A 24,480-nucleotide genomic window follows, 5' to 3' on the forward strand; every position below is an offset into this window, starting at 1 on the left:
TTGCACTTCCCATTTCATTCCACTTCTTTTGAAGAAAAATTTCAGTAAATTCACAGAAAAAAGGAATAATATTATTTGCAATGCAGTTCCTCCAAGCCGTGCGCAGAAATAAGAGCAGAAATGTGACATCCATTTATTCTGAGGTAAGACTTTAATTCTGATTGTTCTACACAGGGCCAAAGACCGATGTTTCGGTTTAATTGAATTTTCTTATCACTGAATAGACTTTAAATTTTTTGTAAGGAATTTATATTTGAGTCAGATTGCGAATTTCACATTTTTGTTGCCATTGTCAGTACATTTCATTGTGGGCAGGTTACGCATAGAGCAATGTCCATTAGTATTCTTAAATAATATTGTCATTCATGTAAATTTTTGTGGGGAGGTTACACTCGGCTCCCATTTCTATTAAGTATTGTCTTTTTTCCTTTAAAATTACTGTGGGGAGGTTACACTTGGCGACACCCAGTCCAGGATCGTATTTCGTTGAGAGTCTTTTGAGCGACAGTCAGATATCTGCTCTTATTTGCTTAGATATAATTAGGATTTAGCGCAACGCTTTTATTAACTTGTGACTTTCTTTCTACAGGTCAACGGCAATTCTTTGCTCTGTTGTATTTGTGTGTTACTTTTGCATTGTGCTTATTTGTTTTGTGAATATTTTTTGACTATTGTTAAAAATGCTGCGAAAGACTGTGAATAGTGTATCGCGAGGTATTTTGAATGAAATTACCGACTTAAACAGCGTGACCGATAGTAATTATGACACGCAGTGTGATGATGACAATCCTGCGTCCACTAACAATCAGTGCATTCCAACCACTAATGATGACTTTCACCTTAATGATGAACAAACGAACTCAATTGTCTCGTGTGTTAACTTGACGACAATTGATGACGCGGAGCGGTCTATAGTAATGAGCGCTGCCGAGCTTAACACAGCCGATTTGGAAAACTCAAGTAACGTACAGACAAATTTGTCTAATGAAAATGAACAGGATACGCAAAGTACGACGGATTTATTTAATTCTGAAATAGTGAGTGACAGTGTAGAGCCGACTGATAATCCTTTTTGTAAGTTGCAAAATGACCAAATGGTCACACAAAGCGCGACAACTGCAGGTACACCATTAAACAGTACTGAGAATAGAGTAGGTAATGTCACCTTGGAGCAATTTATGGCAATATTGATAGAACAGAATGAAAGGCAAAGTGAGAAAATAGACAACAATTTCAAACAACAGAACGAAAAATTAGACAAACAAAATGAAAATCTCAAACAACACTTAAATGAAAAAATAGACGACAATTCCAGACAGCTTAGTGAACAAATTAGAGCCGTTGCCGCGCAGTGCCATGACACTAAGGAACAGTTGCGCGTGGAAATTGAGGCTTGTTCTCAAAAAAATAGCGAAGAAATTAAGTCTGTTGCGCAAGAATTAAGGGAAATGCAAACAGCCGCGACAGATACACTCAGAGACGAAATTAGCGGAGTCGCTAAAAAATGCTCTGAAAAAGCTGCACAATTACGGGACGAGTTTAAAGCAATGACGGTAGAACTTTCGCGCACAGTGGACGCAAAGATAGACGCGAAATTCGAACAGCAAAACACTCAGATTAACGAGCGCTTTAATCAGCACATACAGAACAGTGATACGCGTTTCCGCAGATTTATTCAAGATCAAAACAAAGTAAAACGACAAGTCATGGAAACAATCACTGCACAAAGACAAGAGGACAAACGTAAAATGTTCGCGAAAGCGAAGACGTATGTAGACAATAATATTACTACAGTGTCCGGCAAAATTAATACCATAGAACAGTTGAACGCGGAATTACGAGATGAAATTTCTGATCTTAAATCAAAAACAGATACACACACAGTAAATATTCAAACAGTGACAGACAGATTCGAACAATTAGAACTAACACAGGATTGCGATGTCATCAAAGCTGATGTTAAAAAACTGAGCGAAACTACGCGTAAGTTGCAAAAACAGATTAATGCGTCCGATTCTAAAACCGATGATCAGGCAAAAATACTGACAGAAAAATATGATGAATTGGCCAGTCGTATTGATGCTATCGAAAATGCTAATGACAATAAATCAGACGATACTGCACCGGTTTCATTTAACCAAACACCTGAATTTCAAAATTTACAGCAGACAATTAATGAGATCGATTCATCTAACAATACGTTACGTATGAAGTTGTCAAATTTACAACAAGAAGTAACAGAGATCAAAAACATTTCAGTTAATAACATACCGCAACAGACGCCTCTTTATGAACATATGTCAGACTCACGCAGCGCGTATAATTTGGGTAATCTACAGAGAGTACGGGACTTAGATTCCGATCAACCACAGTTCAATAGATTCTCTTAGGATCCTGAACCTGTTCCATCACACAGAGATGATAATTTCGACTACAAACATTTTCTGTCAGTGAGAAAGTTTAAGGTTTTCAAAAACGATAGAACGCAGATTCACCCACTGGATTGGATTCAATAATTTAGCTTTGCTCTTCCACCGACTTGGCCTGTAACGCATAAACTTGAATTTATTTGCAGTTTTTTGGAAGGCGAACCGGCAACTCGTATGAGACCGATCGCGAGGCAATGCTATTCAGTAGAAGAGTTTCAGAATGCTTTTCTATCTGCGTACTGGTCGAAGACGACACAGCGCGGAATTAAAGACCAACTAATTAGTTTGCCGAATTACGAGAACTCAAATTTTCCCAGTGTGACGCAATTTTTTGAGCACATGGTACAACAAAACCAATACCTGAGTGAACCGTACAGTGAATCCGCACTTATACAATTATGCATTTCCAAATTACCACGGTCATTACGAGTGTCACTTCTAACGGGTCAGCAAAAAGAAAACATTTCAGCATTCAGAGATCTTTTACAGCTCTTGGAAGTACAGCAATCTGATTATTCTTTTGTAAACAAAAACCTTTTGAGTAACAACCAAGGTCAACAACCGTACTGCAATTATGATCAGGGACGTAATTCCAATCGGAAAGATAACAGACGTTTTAGGAACGACAACTACCAAAACTTTAATAACAGACAGAATTCAGATTATCAATATCGTCAAAATTTTCAGCAACAGGAAACACATTTTGGTAACAATAGACGTTTTCCACCACAACAGCATGAAAGTCAGCCGGTTAACATACCTAACCAACAATGGAATACACAAGGTCAACCAGGTTTTAATGTTTCGCCGCGTGCACGTGTAGTGCCAGCCGCAACAAATAGTAACGCATGGCAACAAGGAAACAATTACGTACAAAGAAGACAGTATTTCAATTCCTATCGCAATACACCGTATAGGAATGACTATCACGACAGACGTAAAAACGATGAGCAGAATTATCAGCGTACATATAATAACAGTCGGTCTCACCAGGAACAAAATAATCAACAAGGACCTATTCTCATGAATGAACCCGACAGTAGGTACCATCCAGAACGTAATACGTCTGGAAGAAGTAATAGGACAGTTCAAATAGTCGAAATGCCACAACATCCTCCTAATAATAATAACGCGTCAGATAGAATCTGACTAGATACTGCACAGATCGCATCTTCCAATAATACAAGCACTACTTTAGACACGCAAAATGTTGTTCACGAAAATGTAATTACTTTTGACGACATCAGAGACACTCTTTTACAGGAAAGACCAGTTATTCAGAAAACCATTTCACATCCTGTTATCGAAATTAAAATTGGTTCATCGAAATTCTCAGCAGTAATTGATTCCGGATCACCAATATCAGTAATAAATGAGGAGACTTTCAACGAGTGCAACAAAGAGAATACCTATCCGACATTACCTTTAGGCAAAACAAAAGTGAAAGGAGCAGTACCGAGTAAAGGAGTAGACGTTAAATTACAGACGCATTTATCATTTTGTATCGCAGGTCACACGTTTCACTCTAATTTTTGGATTGTTCCTTTATTGACAACAGACGTTATTTTAGGCACGAATTTTCTGGTACAACACGACGCAGTTATCGATTTTCAGAATTCTTATTTAATGTTAAAGGATGAAAATGTAGAACTTGCTTTAGAATTTCAGCACTCATTATCTGCGGAAGAACAAACAATCAACCGCACAGAGGTCATTTCCGCAACACGTGACATAGACTGTAATCCCACATTGTTAACGGATACGTACGTACACAACTATAATACTCCAGACGAAATGGACTACGAAGTAATACAAATGATTTCCGATAAAGTTAGACAAAGCAGTGCAACTATAGACGACGAACGAACGCAATTACACAAAATTCTTTTACAGCAAGCTCCAGTTTTTGACAACATTCCTGGTACTATGTCCGGCTTTATGTATGAATTTCAAGTCAAACCGCACGACACATTTAAAGCAAAGCATTATCCTATTCCATACATTCACAGAGAACAGGTTAAAAAAGAATTGCAGGATATGCTTGATCAAGGAATTATTGAACCAGCAGTTAGTCCGTACATAAACCCGCTACATATTGTTAAGAAAAAAGATGGCTCACTTCGCCTTGTACTTGATTCACGTCACATTAATGACATTATTATTAACGAAACAGATCGACCACAGACACTAGAGGAACTTTTACAGAAATTTCATGGTACAGCTATTTATTCTACACTAGATTTGAAATCGGGATTTTGGCAAATTCAACTTCATCCGAATTGTAGAAAATATACAGCTTTTCTCTGTTTTGGCGACTGTTATCAACTTTGCAAATTACCATTCGGGTTAACTATTTCTTCTGCAGCTTTTATTCGCGGTTTGAACACAATACTTCCGACAGAACTTAAGGACAGAATTACGACGTACGTAGACGATATTCTTATCGCAGAAGCTAACTGGTCTGAACACAATCTGATTCTTGAACAACTGTTACAAACTTTCCATGCACAAGGACTTACAGTTAACCTCAGTAAATCGCATTTTGGCAAAACTTCCATAAAATTTCTTGGACACGTAATTTCAGCAGAAGGCATTGCGCCTGATCCAGAAAAACTTCAAGCTCTACGTGACATTACCGTTCCTACGACGAAGAAGCAATTACGCAGTTTTTTGGGCTTAATTAACTTTTTTCGTAAATTTATTCATCATTCTGCTTTAGACACACCCAGGTTATGCCAATTAACAGGTAAAAACACAATTTGGTCTTGGGATAAGCAAGCACACTCTGAATTCATGAACCTGAAACATGCTTTGTTGAATGCACCACTATTATCGCACCCAGATCTTACTAGAAATTTTTCCATTGCCACCGACAGTTCCAACACCGCTTTAGGCGTACATACTGTATTTTCCAGGAAATTGAAGAAGATGGTTCAACAGTTATTAAAAACATCGCATTTGCAAACCGCATTCTGTCACCTGCTGAACGAAATTATTCCGTTACAGAATTGGAAACATTATGTGTTGTATGGGCTTTTACGAGATTTCGGCACTTTCTTTATGGCAGACATACCACCGTTTACACAGACCACAGAGCGATACAATTTTTACTTTCGGCTAAACTCACTCACGACAGGTTAAGCAGATGGAAACTATATTTACAAGAATTTAATTTTACGATTGTCCACATTCCCGGCACACAAAATGTTATAGCAGACGCACTATCGCGTTCTCTCGGCAACAATCAGCAAGACGTAGCAACCAACTTCTGCAAAACAAATTTCAGTGTCATGTACATTCAGCAAGTTGCATTTGAAAACTTTATTTCATCGTCATTACAGGACATAGCACAAGAACAAAATAAAGACAATGTGTGGAAAGAAATTAAACACCTTTGGCAAGATAAGAATAATGTTACGATTAGGAACCACTACACAGTACGCAATGACATTCTGTTTCGCCGCTCTCATCCTGACAGCAACAATTGGTTATTATGCATTCCTGACGAAGTGGTTAACAAATTAATCTGGTACACTCATTTAAGTTACGCACATTACGGAGCAAGAAAATGTTTTCTTATACTGAGACAGAACTGTTATTTTACCAACATGGAAAAACGTATACGACGAGTTTTAGCGTCTTGTAAAATTTGCCAGAAAGCTAAATCAGACACCACTTCACATATTCCTCCATTACATCCCATTATACCTGTTAAATTAAGACATATGGCCGCTGTAGATATTTTTGGTCCGATTCCGAGAACTAACAGAGGTTTTTGCTACATTTTTGTCGCTGTTGAGCTCACTTCAAAATTTGTTACTTTCACTCCATTACGCAAAGCTACTGCTAAAACTGTTTCAAATGCATTTGTAAAACATTTTCTATCTCATGTAGGGCATGTAATGAAAGTAATTTCTGACAATGGATCTCAATTTCGTAGTAGCGTATGGACACGCATGTTACGAGCTAGAAACATTTCTCCGATCTATATATCCAAGTACCACGCTTCTTCGAACCCCTGTGAAAGATTAATGAAGGAAATTGGTAAACTGTGTAGAATATACTGCCACAAAAGACATATTGATTAGGTTACACACATACTCTCATTCCAAGATGTAATTAATTCCATACCAAATGAATCCACTATGCTATCTCCGTCTGTTATACTGAAAAATGCTAAACCACCTAACAAAATTAAAGAATTAATAACATTTCCTACATCTCGTCGATTACGACACTACGAAATAATTGACATTGCGCTGAACAACATCAAACGTGCCGCAGAGCGCCGGAGAAGACAGCAAAAACAGGTTTGTACACGCCGTGACTTTCACGTTGGACAGAAGATACTAGTACGTACACACTATTTATCCAGCAAATTAAAAGGTAAGTGCAGTAAATTTGAACTTCTATACGCAGGTCCGTATCGGATTCGCAGCATCCCTCACCCCAATGTTGTACACGTCGAAACTTTGAGAACTAGAAAATCGAAAGGCAATCACCATATCTCAAACATTAAACCGTTTATTGAATGAAACCACTGTATGATTCAACACACTATGATGCCATTTACTAATGCAATTATTTCACGTGACTAATTACTGATGATTATCGTATTTTTTCTTGGCAAGTGCCCGGCAAGGTAAGGTTAGCAGGTCGCTTTTCTTGTCGTTACACATCAGACCGTGCACATTTTCCACTTTTTTGTGTATATGATTGTACTCCAGTTTTGTTTATATGCACTGTGAAATAGTTAAGATATAACACACACCAGTCGACTTTGACATTTTTTGCCTTATGACATCTCAACATCGTGACTGTTTTACATTTTTTTTTTTTTTGCTGCATTGTATTATTCTGTGTATATTTTTGCATCTGAACACTGTCAATGTCTTTGACATATTACGTTTTCTGTCATGTTATGCTGTATGCTTAAGTATGTTACCATAAACCAGTCATTATTTAGTGGGTATATGATTTAAATGCAAGACATTAATCTCTGTTCATCAATTTCAGAAAGAAATGATGTATGTAAGAAATAAATCCAACAGAAATGGGAATTTCACCTACGGAATAAACGAAAGGAGATGCAATAACTTTATGAGGAAGAGTAAATGGATCAGGATTAACAAACATTAACAAGAATATACAATACTCATCATAGAATAGCAGTCTTAACTAATTTTTTCTTTCAGAATACAAGGTGATTGATGCAGGCTGTCAGACTGAACTACACATCTTAGTTTTAGTGATGAAATATGCTAGAGATAAGGAATAGTTGTATAATGAGTTATGAAGTGATTTTTTGCAGATGATATTTAGTGCTGATGAATAATGATGAAGAATATGCTGATATGAATAATGAAGTTTTTCTTTAACAGGTGATGATGATAATGAAGTTATGATAATATGGATAATGAATAATGAAGTTTTTTCTTTATAGATGAGGATAATGTTGAAGTTATGTATTTAGGCTATGTAGTTATTTAAGTATTTGTTGCAGTTTGCTTTGACAGCAGGTGTTATATTGCATAGTAGGATGACGGAAAGTTTTGGAAAGGACAGCTATGGAACACATTTTTATACACATTTCACTACCTGTTAATTCGAAGTTCACTACTTTTCAGCATAGTGTGCGTTTCTTCTTTCAGGTCAATAATCCATTTTGTATTTTTTCCAGGAGAAGCTTTTCATGATACTTACTAAAACTGTTACTTATTATACCTGTTCTAGTACTTGCATTTATATTTTTTACCCATTTTTGTTTATCATTTATAAATGTGATCACATATACTGCCTTGTTACATAACCTTGCTACAGCTGACTCATGACGAATGACATTACCTATCCTCATTTGCTACAATAGGTCAAAAGCAAATAGTGTTATGCCTCACCAATTAATTATCGATCCCAACGCAATGCATTGCTAAAAGAGGTATTACCATGCCCACATAATGTCACTAGTTTATGATAATTCTGAATAATACTGATCAACTCTGAATAGTATGTCACTTCAGTAATGACTTCTTAATGAGACAAAAAAAAAGGGGTATATATTTAAGATAATGCTTTGTCACTAGCTAATAACTGCCACTGTTTATTGTAATGAGACTACTTATAATGCCTGTGATTATTAATGATTTGACTGTAATTAACTGATTTTAATAATGACTTTGTAATGATCTGAATACTACTGTAGGAGAAACACTGTTTATTGTAATGAGACTACTTATAATGCCCATGATTATTAATGCTATGACTAATTAGCTGATTTTTAATAATGACTTCGTAATGATCTGACTGAATGAGGAACAATGTTTTATTGTAATGAGACTACTTATAGTGCCTGTGATTATTAATGCTTTGATTGTAACTAACTGATTTTAATAATGACTTTGTAATGATCTGAATACTACTGAATGAGGAACACTGTTTATTGTAATGAGTACTTGTAATGCCTATGATTATTAATGCTATAACTGTAATTAGACAGATGATTAATTAACTGTAATTAGACAAATGATTAATTACCTGTAATTAGACAAATGATTAATTAACGACAAATGATTAATCAACTGTAATTAGGAAAAGGATAATGAGTATTATTGGAATGACAAATGATTAATTAACTGTAATTAGGAGAAGGTTAATGATTCTTAATTATACTCTGTAACTGAAAAGAATGCGATTATTTCATAATACTTTGTAACCAGGAAAAGAAGGCTACTGATTCTATGTAAAACAATTAATGAACATTTTTCTGTAATACTGCATACTTGGTACAGAAATGTTCAATAACTGGGCTATGAATGCCGCAAACTACTAATGAAGACTGTAATTGTCAATGGTATGTGACATAATGTCCTTCACCTCATGAGCTAACTACCCTGAATTATTGCAATGTCCATTTGTCCTGTTTATCCTAGTGATCATGGAGCACTATCTTTGGTTTTGCACTAATTCTACGTTGGTGTGCCTTGTAAGAGCGTGGTGTTGACACGACATGCTGTCCACCACCGTGAGCGATGAAGACATTATTATGGTCCCACTGTTTGGTGTACGTAATGTACTGCCAAAATGAAAACATGGAACATTACTACGACAGTTCAGTGTCTTGGCTACACTGATAAATTCTGATGGGAAAAGAACTTCAAGTTGTGTCACTTGGTGTTGTACTTCTGTGGAAAGATATGGACTTTCAGAACAGCTGTGTGCAATCTAAAGTGCTACAACCATGATGCAATCCTTCCCTTTCCTATCCTGATTCTTGTCACATAAAGAAAAAAATTTTTTGCTAACATCATTTATGTTCATAGGTTATACATTTTTCGATTCGCTGAACTCCAATGCGAGTATACTTATGTCACATGTCATCATGATATTTTTTCTTACCAGTCTGTTTATTTGTTCTGAATATGCTAAAGAATTTTTTCAGTGCCTGTGCACTTTGTTATCTGTCAAATAATTTGTATATACATTTTTCTGATTTGCTACTATGTTTTGTATTCACATTTTGTCTTTGTCTGATATATTTTGTACTTAGTGCGTGTGCACAACATTTAAATATTCTGTAAGTTGTAGGATTTTGTTAATTAAAGAAAAATTTTGCCGCGCTTGGCAAGTCCAAATGACTCACCATCGCTGCCAAATTTTTGCCCCCCCAGTGGAGGGTTATGAAACACGTATGTAACATAGCAGCGATGGCGAGGCATTGTAGCATCTGTGACCAGAGAGTTTGCACTTGACCGTGCGAGTGTTGCGAGCGGTTCTCAGTACTCTGTCGTCAGTCGTTGCGAGTCTGTAGCTCTGTGTAGTCGTGCAGAGCAGTACGCTAATAGTCGTCATGCAGAGCGGTCGGTCAATAGTAGCAGCCCAGTGCGGTTGTGTGATGTAGGCGGTCGGCAACACTGGTCAAGATGGTGAATGAGGTATGCTGTTAATTAACATAATCATTAGACAATGTAAAACTTATTTATTGTAATCAATCTCTAACAAGTCCCCCAATAATAATTTTGATTTCAAAAGCATTTTTCAAAAAATTTTATTTTTTATTGAACTAAAGATTTCGTTGCACTTCCCATTTCATTCCACTTCTTTTGAAGAAAAATTTCAGTAAATTCACAGAAAAAAGGAATAATATTATTTGCAATGCAGTTCCTCCAAGCCGTGCGCAGAAATAAGAGCAGAAATGTGACATCCATTTATTCTGAGGTAAGACTTTAATTCTGATTGTTCTACACAGGGCCAAAGACCGATGTTTCGGTTTAATTGAATTTTCTTATCACTGAATAGACTTTAAATTTTTTGTAAGGAATTTATATTTGAGTCAGATTGCGAATTTCACATTTTTGTTGCCATTGTCAGTACATTTCATTGTGGGCAGGTTACGCATAGAGCAATGTCCATTAGTATTCTTAAATAATATTGTCATTCATGTAAATTTTTGTGGGGAGGTTACACTCGGCTCCCATTTCTATTAAGTATTGTCTTTTTTCCTTTAAAATTACTGTGGGGAGGTTACAGTGTGCAACCTTTTTTGGACTTTAAATATTATGATTAATTCTGAGAATGTGGCCCTATGGCGTTGTAAGCCTGGTCAACACTGAGCGAACTAAAACAGAAAAAACTGCATTCTCATATGTGTAGACGAATTTGAGCAAACGACATTCAGTCGTGTTTGGTTCGTAAACTTTACTCGGTGCCCTCAGTGCCTCTGAAGTTCCTGCAAAAGTTAAGAACACGTGATTTCTAATCTCTTCTGCGTGTCATTACTTGCTTCGTAATTAAAACAAACGTTGCCTATAATGTTGTTTCCCCGTTAGTGCTTAGCTTTTCACAGTGAGAAACAATTAAGTAGCGAAAGCATAACATCAATGTTTGCAAGTGTTTGAGTGATGAAATGCTGATTCTGTAGTGTTCAATTCCATTCACCACTGCGAGACAATAACATTCAGTCTTTTTCGTTTTGAGGAAAGCATCAAAAGAAGTTTGCCTCGTCTCCCCTTTGGCGTTACCAGCACGCAGAGTACTTGTCTCCTAGCGAACTGCTTTATGTTGCTGCTAGTAAATTTCCTCGTCAGGTGTAATGAGGAGCCAGCGAAAGACGTCAACCGACATATGTGCAAATTTCTGGAATAAATCTAAAGAAGGCTGGAGCTGCAATTCAGTGTTAAGTGCACTGGCACTACTTCCAAGCGTTTCACATCTACGTAACAAATTAAGCCAACAGCATATTTATTTTCCTACGCCACTTTGTTTGCTTTGTCAAAACCAGCGGGCAAAATAATCTTATCTGAAAATCAAAGATTTACATCGTAGCTTAACTAGAAGCCTGCGCGGACAGGAAAAATGCCGCCGTCCGTATGTGCACCGCATCCACAAGATCATTGTCCACATCTGCCAAGTTGCTTATCCGCATTCTCAGATATTAACGTTTTGTAAAGCAGTTTAACCCACCACTGCTCTGGAAAGAGACTTGGGCCTGGCCTGAATTGTTGTCTGCTGATGTCTGCACTCGGTTATGATGCGAATTAAGGCTTGACATATTTCAGTGACAGTCATTTCAAATTTAAATTCTTTTACTTTGCATGTAAATTTTCGTAAATGATATAAGAGTGGCACAAAACGATGAATTTTGGATTGTTGTTGAAAGGGGGCTGCAAACTCGGTAATATACAAGTGAAAGCGTGTTTTTCGAGCATAATTTGGCGGTGGCAACTTTGAAGAGCCACAGACGACAAACCATAATTATGTTAAAAATTTACTTTGCACAGTTTAAAGATAACCCGCAAATATTCGCAACAGACGTACGCTTTTATCTGCAACACAGCTATTACTGGAGATATCCGCACTCGCGCAGACCTGTTACTATTAAGTAGTGTTGTTTTCGAGTGAAAGCTGTGTGAGGATTATTAGTGCACAGATTAAAAAAAATTAAAATAGGCAGCGTCTATAGTTTGCATGCTATGTTCGTTCTCTTCTATTCTACTCCCGTCATTCCAGTATAAACGCTTGTTCACACGTATAAACGAATGGCAGTGAACATTGGCGAATTATCTATGAATATTCATCTGCAGCAGTGTAAACGAGGTTTTACACTCGTTCACTTCGTTCGCTCTAGTACAAACCAGGATTTAGAGGGACCAATGACCTAGCAGTGAGATGACGGCTGTTATTCATTTATTTCACTGTTGCGATTTCAGCTCTAGAGCCATTTTCAAGTACCAAGGGAAAGGTCTTGTAAGGTAATGCTTCTTAAATTGTTTACCAGATGTTACCACACTATGCTTTGCTTTTTGTTATCCATACCTTATATTGGTTTCAGTTTTCACATTGCACACAAAAATGCCTCTACAGCCGAAATTACGATAGTGAAGTCAATAAACAGTTTAAAAAAATCCAAATCGCAGCAAAGATTTCATTTAAAAGTTATATGATATGATTCTTGTACAGGAAGGGCGGTTATATCAGAATATAACATCGACAAAATTTAGATAGGATCGAATGCTTAGGGCTCTTTATTAATTCTTACTCGTAACTAATTTATTGATTTACCTGAATTTAAAATCCACTTGCGTAACCTTTCTTTATCTTTGACGGGAAATCTGAACATTTTTAATTCAAGATTTGTTCGTCTACTCCTTCCACAGTTGATACATCGCAGGCCCTCGGCATCACGACTCGATCCACTACCACCGGTATGTCAGAAACAGCTGTACTTCACAGACGCCAAATAGTGGAAAGCTGCACGCGTTCGGCCCATGTTGCCACATATTTTACAGAACGGAGTGCCATCTAGTGGTTGATTCCACAAGTAAGGGTGTGACGCTGTTGCCGCCTGGTGGCCGTTCCCTGACACGGGTTGCCTGCTAGACCAGGCGATCGGGCAATCTGTTTCTTACGTGATCTGGGGTTATGAAGTCAAATCTCGATTTCGACACTATGAAGAGTCGACTGATGTATCAATAGGCACGAACATGTTTCCGTACTGAGGAATAGCAATAAAGAATAGCTCAGTAGGCAGTTCAGTTGACCAGAAATACTTCAGTTGATCGACGAAAGAATGAAGTACAAAAATGATCAGGGAAATTCAAAAATACAAGTCGCTGAGGAAATAAATCAATGGGAGGTTAAGGGAAGCTAAAACGAAATGTCTGTATGAAACATATGAAGAAATCGAAACAGAAATGATTGTCGAAAGAACTGACTCAGCTTACAGAGAAACCAAAACAACCTACGTTGAAATTAAATGCAAGAAGGAAATATTAAGACTGCAATGAGAATTCCACTGTTAAATACAGGCGAGAGAGCGGATAGGTGGAAAGAGTACACTGAAGCCCTCTATGAGGTGGAAGAGTTGTATGATGTGGTTGGAGATGAAACAGAAGTCGATGTAGAAGACATACGAAACCTAATATTAGAATCAGAATTTGAAAAAGCTTTGGAAGAGTTACAATCAAATAACGCAGAAGGGATGGATATCATTCCATCAGAACGTCTTTAATTATTGAGGGAAGTAAGAACAAAGCAACTATTGACGCCGGTTTGTAGAATGTATGAGTCTGCCGATATACCATCAAGCTTTCGGAAAAATATCATACAAGCAGTTAGGAAGACTGCGAGGGCGAGAATTATCGCACGATAAGCTTAACAGCTCATGTATCCAAGTTACTGACAAGAATGACATGTAGAAGAATAAAATACAAATTTGAGCCTGTGTTACGTGGCAACCAGTTAGGTTTTAGGAAAGGTAAAGGCGCCAGAACGGTAGTTCTGACGTTGCGACTGATAATGGAAGCAAGACTAAAGAAAAATCAAGACACGTTGATAGGATTCGTTGAACTGGAAAAAGTGTTCGACAATGTATGATGGTGCAAGATATTCGAAATTCTGTCGGAAGGAGCGGTTAAGCTATAGGGATAGATGGCTAAATACGTACAACATTTACAAGAGTCAAGTTCGTGTTTGTCAATTATATCGTAAAGAGCATGACGTATAATTAATTGTTCAAGGAGTTTTTTTGCATTAAACTACACCGTTCACTAGTTCATTATCCTTTCATATTTCTAGTAGAACCATCTCATTTACTTTTCCGTTAGTTCAGCTACTTTTTGTAATTATTCTCCAGAACGACATTTCCTGCATTGCTGACGACCAGGTTTCGCTTCCCTATGTCACGACAATCCTTTGAAAGGCCATTATAAACATTTTCTTAGATTGTAGCCTCCTGTGCTTGTTCAGCAGGAAGATTCTTCTTAATTTGGAAGATACTCTCGCCCAGAGTTCTTGTCCTCGACACGTATATTGATTTCCTCCACGTCGCTACCGAGATTGTGAAATTAAAGTAATTCCTCAGATTGTTCACTGCCTGTTCTTATGTCAGTCTTGCCTCCATCTCCAACTCTGCTTATAGCAGTGAATGTTATCTTATTGGTATGTAGTTGTAGTTTTAGTCTCTTGATTGAAGACCCTAAACACACTCTAAGACAAAGAAAAGAAATAATAATAAAAAAACACCACGGAGCAATTAGTTGGATGGGGCATAAATCGGTAGATGTTACGTACATGTTCATACTAATAAATGATACAACTTCAGGAAAAAGAAAATGTATGATTTATTCGAGAGAAAGAACTTAACAAATTGAGCAAGTCAATAACGCGTTGGTCCACATTTGGCCCTTATGCAAGAAGTTATTCAACTTGGCGTTCAATAATGGAGGTTTTTGATGTCCTCCCGAGAGGTATTCCACCAAATTCTATCCAGTTTGCGCATCGAATCGCCAGAATCTCTAGCTAGTTGGAGACCATGCCCATAATGCACCAAATGTTCTCAATTAGGGAGAGATCCGGCGACCTTGCTGGCCAACGTAGTGCTTGGGAAACACGAAGACAAGCAATAGAAACTCTCGCCTTGTGCGGTCGGACATTATCTTGCCGAAAGGGGAGCGCAGGGTAGCTTACCATGAACTCAGCAAAACGAGGAATAGAACATTGTCGACGGAGCACTGTGCTGTAAGGGTGTCGTGGATGATAATCAAGGGGGTCCTGTTATGAAAAGAAATGGCTCCCCAGACAGGCACTCCTGGTTGTCGGGTCGTATGGCGGGCGGCATGCACGGGAGTATCCCACCACTGCTTGGGGCTTCTCCAGACACGTCATCTGCCTGGAACCTCTTTGAGTTGGGAGGAATTGCTCCAATGATGAGTCCCGTTTCGGAATGAGCCCCGATAACAAGTGAAGATGTGTCTGGGGACGCTCCAGACTTCAGTGGAATGCCAGTCTGACTGTAGCCCACCATACGACTTGACAACCAGGAGTAATTTTCTCATGTGCAATTTGTTTTCGTAGGAAGACTCCTTTGGTTGTCATTCGCGGCGCCCTTACAACAGCGGTACGTTGACGATACGCTATCACCTTCATGACAAACCAACGTGGCCTTACATTTTTGCAAGATAATGGCCGCCAGTAGACGTCGAAAGTTTGTACTGTTTATCTCCCTGTTTCCAAACCTCTACCTTGGTCACCTAGGACACCGAATTGTTGAGATCATTTGGAGGGTTATAGGCAACGCCGTGCTACCAGCTCTGGATTTTGACGATCTAACCCACTAATTGCACATAATTTGGACGATATACATCAGGAGGACGTCCAGCAAATCTATCAATCAACAACGAGCCGAATAACTGCTTGAATATGGGCTAAAGGTGGATCAACGCGTTATTGAGTTGCTCAATTTGTGAAGCTCTTTTCTCGAATAAATCACCCAATTTTTCGGAAATTGTAATTCAGACGTGGTGTTTTGCATCGATTCCGTTTTCCATGGAGGTCACCCTCTTTGGTTTCCGGTTGTCCGAGTCATCTAGGCATTCGTTCGATCGCTGCTGGAACTTGTTGGGTGATGAAACATGGTCCGACTGCAGGGTCTGACGCTTTGGGCATGCGCATGTTTGTATCTGCCCGTGTATTGGATGAAGGAAAGGAGCTTGAAAACCGTAAGCACTTCTGGGAGTAATAGCAACATGACTCTCTGTACTTTTCACTATTTAAATGCTGCTTATTTCAATTCCGAAGTTTGATTTCTTCTGAAAGCTAATGCTAGTTGGTAGCGCTAATATTATTAGAGGTGTTTGTTTTATTAAGTACGTTTGATTAGCACGTCCTCACAGGGTGTCTGATTATCTATTGTATGAAGTCGATCTCATTGGTTTATTGTGTCGCTAATGCTACAAATTTTTAAAGTGCACTGTCTCATTATTATATGTTGATAATAATCATTAATAGCTGATTCAAGGTATAGCTGTACTTAGGCCAACCCTGACTGATACATTCTCTCTCAATGATTTAAGTTAAGCAATAATTTTTCAAGCTGCTTTATTTGCATTATTTGTAGCTTGTTTTAACTGACTTTCTTGGAAGGTGCCCATTCTGCTTCTCATTTCGTATCGAGTTGGTAATGAATAATTATTACATGTTAACTAACGTTTGTTATTTAGAAGCCTGATAAAGGTTATACTTTTCTGTGTTTTGACGTAGTTCGGCATTGAATATCGTTTTGCAATCATGGCCGGCGTTCCGTGCTACAGGCCAGTTTAGACCACCAACTTATGTTTGAGCACAGCCAGCAAGTGCGTTAGAAGGATCAACAATCATTTCAGGCAGCTTACGCTGCTTGTATTCTGTCAGTTAGTAATTTATTTATTGCCCTGATTTCACAATCAGAGAAAGAGTTAAGTGTCTTTCTAATCTTAAAACTCTTGTATTTTTACGGCTGTTTCTGAGAATATTTTCCCTGTTTGAATTATAAAGGCTGCTTTTCTCTATGGAGGTATTCTTACTGTTTAATACTGTTAATTTATTTTACTGCTGCTTTATCTTGGGCGCAATATTTGTTTCATACAGTTTCGAGATTTTGTAAATTCGAGGACATCTATTGTTCACTTGGACAGTTAAGAAGCAGCTCGTATAACTTCAAGCTCCCAAAATTGGGGTCTACTGATTGCGTTTTTTGGACTGTAAAGTAAAACGAAAATCTTTAATTTCGTTGAAGCTCGAAATAGTTATTATCATTGCTTTTAAACTGTTAGTCTGAAATAAAGATGTTGTTCCCTGAGGAGGGGAAGAGTGGATTCGTATTTAACGTCTCGTCGACAAAGAGGTCATTGGAGACGAAGCACAAGGATGGGGAAAGAAATCGGCAGTGCCCTTTGAAAAGATCTAGCCCAGCATTTGCTTGCAGCGCTTTAGGTAAATCACGGAAAACGTAAATCAGGATATCCGGACGCGGGTTTGAGCCGTCGCGAATCCGTTGTGCTGACCACAGTGCCACTGCGCTCGGTGTGTTCTTCCTTTTAGTGGTGAGTGATGTCTCAATTTACGCAAGGTCCTGTCCTTCCACTCAAGTGCATTTTCTGGCACCGACTTACGCGAAATTATTAAGCACACTAAACATGGTCTGTACACGTATATCACATCTGCCGATTTCCACAGTTGCATTCGGGTAACTCGTTCGTGGCGCACGTCGTTTTCTTTACTTAGTCTGAGAAAGTATATGTACACTCCTGGAAATGGAAAAAAGAACACATTGACACCGGTGTGTCAGACCCACCATACTTGCTCCGGACACTGCGAGAGGGCTGTACAAGCAATGATCACACGCACGGCACAGCGGACACACCAGGAACCGCGGTGTTGGCCGTCGAATGGCGCTAGCTGCGCAGCATTTGTGCACCGCCGCCGTCAGTGTCAGCCAGTTTGCCGTGGCATACGGAGCTCCATCGCAGTCTTTAACACTGGTAGCATGCCGCGACAGCGTGGACGTGAACCGTATGTGCAGTTGACGGACTTTGGGCGAGGGCGTATAGTGGGCATGCGGGAGGCCGGGTGGACGTACCGCCGAATTGCTCAACACGTGGGGCGTGAGGTCTCCGCAGTACATCGATGTTGTCGCCAGTGGTCGGTGGAAGGTGAACGTGCCCGTCGACCTGGGACCGGACCGCAGCGACGCACGGATGCACGCCAAGACCGTAGGATCCTACGCAGTGCCGTAGGGGATCGCACCGCCACTTCCCAGCAAATTAGGGACACTGTTGCTCCTGGGGTATCGGCGAGGACCATTCGCAACCGTCTCCATGAAGCTGGGGTATGGTCCCGCACACCGTTAGGCCGTCTTTCGCTCACGCCCCAACATCGTGCAGCCCGCCTCCAGTGGTGTCGCGACAGGCGTGAATGGAGGGACGAATGGAGACGTGTCGTCTTCAGCGATGAGAGTCGCTTCTGCCTTGGTGCCAATGATGGTCGTATGCGTGTTTGGCGCCGTGCAGGTGAGCGCCACAATCAGGACTGCATACGACCGAGGCACACAGGGCCAACACCCGGCATCATGGTGTGGGGAGCGATCTCCTACACTGGCCGCACACCACTGGTGATCGTCGAGGGGAGACTGAATAGTGCACGGTACATCCAAACCGTCATCGAACCCATCGTTCTACCATTCTTAGACCGGCAAGGGAACTTGCTGTTCCAACAGGACAATGCACGTCCGCATGTATCCCATGCCACCCAACGTGCTCTAGAAGGTGTAAGTCAACTACCCTGGCTACCAAGATCTCCAGATCTGTCCCCCATTGAGCATGTTTGGGACTGGATGAAGCGTCGTCTCACGCGGTCTGCACGTCCAGCACGAACGCTGGTCCAACTGAGGCGCCAGGTGGAAATGGCATGGCAAGCCGTTCCACAGGACTACATCCAGCATCTCTACGATCGTCTCCATGGGAGAATAGCAGCCCGCATTGCTGCGAAAGGTGGATATACACTGTACTAGTGCCGACATTGTGCATGCTCTGTTGCCTGTGTCTATGTGCCTGTGGTTCTGTCAGTGTGATCATGTGATGTATCTGACCCCAGGAATGTGTCAATAAAGTTTCCCCTTCCTGGGACAACGAATTCACGGTGTTCTTATTTCAATTTCCAGGAGTGTATATTGTTGCATCACCCCGGTTGCGAGAGTTCTCGAACCTGAGCAGAAAATTGGAATACAGATCAACATAAACGTCATCTTCGCCCTTTTTTTGCTCATGAAAACCACACATTGCATGTTGTACCACCATACAGCGAGACCTTCTGAGGTGGTGGTCCAGATTGCTGCACACACCGATACCTCTAACACCGAGTAGCACGTCCTCCAGCATTGATTGAAACACGTATGTAACGTAACAGCGATGGTGAGTCACGTTAAAATCTTTGACCAGAGAGCCTATTATCGTGGTTAGTATGCGCTTGACCGCGCGAGTGTTACGAGCAGTACTCTGTCAGTAGTCGTTGCGAGCAGTAGTCTCTCGATAGCAGTAGCTCAGTTCAGTTGCGTCATGCAGTTCGCTAGTGGTCGTCATGCAGAGCGGACGGTCAGTAGTTGCAGCCCAGTGCGGTTGTGTGATGTGGTCTGTCGGCAACACTGGTCAAGATGCTGAATGAGGTATACTGTTAATTAAGATAATCATCGGATAATGTAAAGTTTATTTATTGTAATTAATTTCCAACAAGTGCCCCCAATAATAATTTTGATTTCAAAGCAATTTTTACAAAAACAAATTTATTTAATTTCGTTACACTTCCCTTAAAGAAAAGTTTCAGTTTTCAATTAGATTACAAAAAAAAAGGAATATTATTATTTGCAATGTAGTTCCTCCAAGCCGTGCGCAAGAATAAGAGCAGAAATTTGACTAGCTGTTACAATGAGGTAAGAATTTAATTCTGATTTTTGCACAGGGCCAAAGACCGATATTTCGGTTTAATTGAATTATCATTATCACTGAGATTTTCTTATCACTGAATGGACTTTAATTTTTTGTGAAGAACTTATATTTGTCAGATTGCGATTCTCATTTTTATTGTCATTAAATTTAATTGCTAGGGAGGTTACGTTTGGCTCCCATTCATTTATTATTTCTGTCTTTAAATTTTTGTGGGGAGGTTACACTTGGCGACACCCAGTCCAGGATCGTATTTCGTTGAGAGTCTTTTGAGCAACAGTCAGATATCTGCTCTTATTTGCTTAAATATAATTAGGATTTGGCGCAACGCTTTTATTAACTTGTGACTTTCTTTCTACAGGTCAACGGCAATTCGTTGCTCTGTTGTATTTGTGTATTGCTTTTGCATTGTGCTTATTTATTTTGTGAAAAATTGTGACTATTGTAAAAATGCCGCGAAAGACTGTGAATAGTGTATCGCGAGGTATTTTGAATGAAATTACCGACTTAAACAGCGTGACCGATAGTAATTGTGACACGCAGTGTAATGATGACAATCCTGCGTTCACTGACAATCAATGCATTCCAACTACCAATAATGATGTAGATCTTAATGATGAACAAACGAACTCAATTGTCTCGTCTGTTAATTTGACGACAATTGATGAGGCGGGACGCTCTATAGTAATGAGCGCTACACAGCATAACACACCCGATTTAGAAAATCCAAGTAATGTACAGACAAATTTTTCTAATGAAAATGAACAGGATACACAAAATACGACGGATTTATTTAATTCCGAAATAGTGAGTGACAGTGTACGTCCGACTGATAATCCTTTTTGTAAATTGCAGAATGACCAAATGGTCACACAAAGCGCGACAATTCCAGGTACACAATCAAACAGCACAGATAATAGAGTAGGTAATGTTACTTTGGAACAATTTATGGCAATAATGCTACAGTTTAGGAACGAACAGAACGAAAAACTAGACAAACTTATTGAACAGATCAGACAACACAGTGAAAGTTTCGACAACTATTACAAACAACTTAGCGAAACAATTGATAAAAGTTTCGAACTCTCAAACGAAAAACAAGACGATCTTAAAGAACAGAACAAACAAGTTAGTGAGCAGATTACAGCTGGTACCGTGCAATGTCGGGACAATAAAGTACAATTACGTGAGGATACTAAGGCTTGTGCCAATAACAGTAATAAAGAAGTTGGCACTGTTGCACAAGAATTAAATAATACACGTGTAAGCACAACAGAATTACATAAAGATGACATTAATGCAGTCACTGAACAATGTTCAGCGAACGAAACACAGATACACGAAATTAATGCAGTCACTGAACAATGCCGTAAAAACGCAGTACAGATACGCGATGAGTTTAATTTGAAGTCACTGGAAGTTTCACACACTGTGAATACGGAATTTGTTAATAAAAGTGAACGACACAACAACCAAATTGACGAAAGTATTGAAGTAACAGAATTAACAATTTTTTCAGTCACCAATACGTCACAGAACCCGCCACGTTGCGAGCATTTGTCAGAGTCACGCAGCGTGTATAATGTGAGCAATTTACAGCAACTACGCGACTTAAAATCCGAAAAGCCACGCGACTTAAAATATGAAAAGCTATGTAACTTGAAGTACGAAATGACACAGACAAACAGATTCACACACAAACCGGAACGTGCTCTTAAATTCAGTGACGAGGACGTTGGTTAAGAGAAAATATTATCTGTAAGAAAATCTAAGGAATTTAATAATGACAGAACACCGGTACACGCTTTGAGCTGTATACGACAATTTGTTTTGATGCTTTCACCGCTATTGCCTGTAATGCAGAAGCTAGCTTTGAACCAGATGCGACAATTTATTTTTGTATTTACAACAGCATTGCCTATAATGAAGAAACTAGAATTAACTTGGATACAACTATTTGCTTTTGAATATATACCGCAATTGCCTGTAACGCAAAAGCCAAAATTTATTTGCAGTGCGTAAAGGACCTCAGGGGATTCATTACGCTTTAATGAATATGTGCCGTAGCGAGCATAGGGCCCCGAGCTGTAGTAGTGCTGTTTCATCTTTAGTTTTCTGCACTGCTGCCTTTTCTTCTACTATCCTTTATATCTATCAAAATAGCTCTTTAACTATTGCTCTACCTAGAATTAAGAAAAATGACAATGAAAACCCGATGTGACAAACTTTTACCGAATGTGACAATTTTCAGTAGGCACTCCAGAACCAGCGTAATTTTAATAACAGATAAAATCGTAATCATCAGTATGTATAAAATTATCAGCAATAGCAAACCACATTTTCGTAACAATAGATGTTTTTCACCACAATAGCATGAAAGTCAGCCGCTTAGCATACCTAACCAACAATGCAGTCTACAAGGTCAACCAAACTTTAATGTTTCGCCGCGTGCACGTATAGTCCCAGCCCCAACAAATAGTAACGCATGGCAGCAAAGAAATAACTACGTACAGATAACACACCATTTCAATTCCTATCGCAATGCGCCGTATAGAAGTTACTATCATGACAGACGTAAAAAAAAATGATGAGCACAATTTTCAGCGTACATTTAATAACAGTCGATCTTATGAGCAGCAACAACATCAGCAACAACAAATAATCATGAATGGAACAGACAATAGGTGTCATCCATAGCGTAACACGTCAGTAAGAAATAACAGAACAGTTCATATAGTGGATATGCCACAACATTCTCCCGTAAATAATAACACGTACGATACATTTTAACCAGATACAGCACAGATTGCATATTCCAGTAACGTAAGCAATAATTTTGACACGCAGAATCTTCTTCACGAAAATGTTATTAATTTTGACGCCATCCGACACACGTTTGCATTAAGGACAGAATCACGACGTATGTAGACGACATTCTTATTGCAGAAGCTAACTGGTCGGAACACAATATGATTCTTGAACAACTGTTACAAACTTTTCATGCACAAGGACTTACAGTTAATCTTAGTAAATCGCACTTTGGCAAAACTTCTATAAAATTTCTTGGACACGTAATTTCAGCAGAAGGCATTGCACCTGATCCGGAAAAACTTCAAGCTCTACGTGACATTACCGTTCCTACGACAAAGAAGCAATTACGCAGTTTTTTGGGATTAATTAACTTTTTTCGTAAATTTATTCATCACTCTGCTTTAGACACACCCAGATTATGCCAATTAACAGGTAAAAACAGTATTTGGTCATGGGATAAGCAAGCACATTCTGAATTTGTGAACCTGAAACATGCTTTGTTGAATGCTCCACTTTTATCGCATCCAGATCTTACTAGAAATTTTTCCATTGCCACTGACAGTTCCAACACCGCTTTAGGCGTACATATTTTCCAGGAAATTGAAGAAGATGGGTCTACAGTAATCAGAAACATCGCGTTTGCAAGTCGCATTCTGTCACCTGCTGAACGAAATTATTCTGTTACAGAACTTGAAACATTATGTGTTGTATGGGCTTTTACGAGATTTCGGCACTTTCTTTACGGCAGACATACCAGCGTTTACACAGACCACAGAGCGATACAATTTTTACTTTCGGCCAAATTCACTCACGACAGATTAAGCAGATGGAAACTTTATTTACAGGAATTTAATTTTACAATAGTTCACATTCCCGGCACACAAAATGTTATAGCAGACGCACTATCGCGTTCTCTCGGCAACAATCAGCAAGACGTAGCAACCAACTTCTGCAAAACAAATTTCAGTGTCATGTACATTCAGCAAGTTGCATTTGAAAATTTTATTTCATCGTCATTACAGGACATAGCAAAGGAGCAAAATAAAGACAATGTGTGGAAAGAAATTAAACACCTTTGGGAAGATAAGAATAATGTTACGATTAGAAACCATTACACTGTACGCAATGACATTCTGTTTCGCCGCTCTCATCCTGACAGCAACAATTGGTTATTATGCATTCCTGACGAACTGGTTAACAAATTAATTTGGTACACTCATTTAAGTTACGCACATTACGGAGCAAGAAAATGTTTTCTTATACTGAGACAGAACTGTTATTTTACCAACATGGAGAAACGTATACGACGAGTTTTAGCGTCTTGTAAAATTTGCCAGAAAGCTAAATCAGACACCACTTCACATATTCCTCCATTATATCCCATTATACCTGTTAAATTAAGACACATGGCCGCTATAGATATTTTTGGTCCGATTCCGAGAACTAACAGAGGTTTTTGCTACATCTTTGTCGCTGTTGAGCTCACTTCAAAA

The sequence above is a fragment of the Schistocerca serialis genome, chromosome 2, assembly GCF_023864345.2.
Source record: "Schistocerca serialis cubense isolate TAMUIC-IGC-003099 chromosome 2, iqSchSeri2.2, whole genome shotgun sequence".
NCBI lineage: Eukaryota > Metazoa > Arthropoda > Insecta > Orthoptera > Acrididae > Schistocerca > Schistocerca serialis.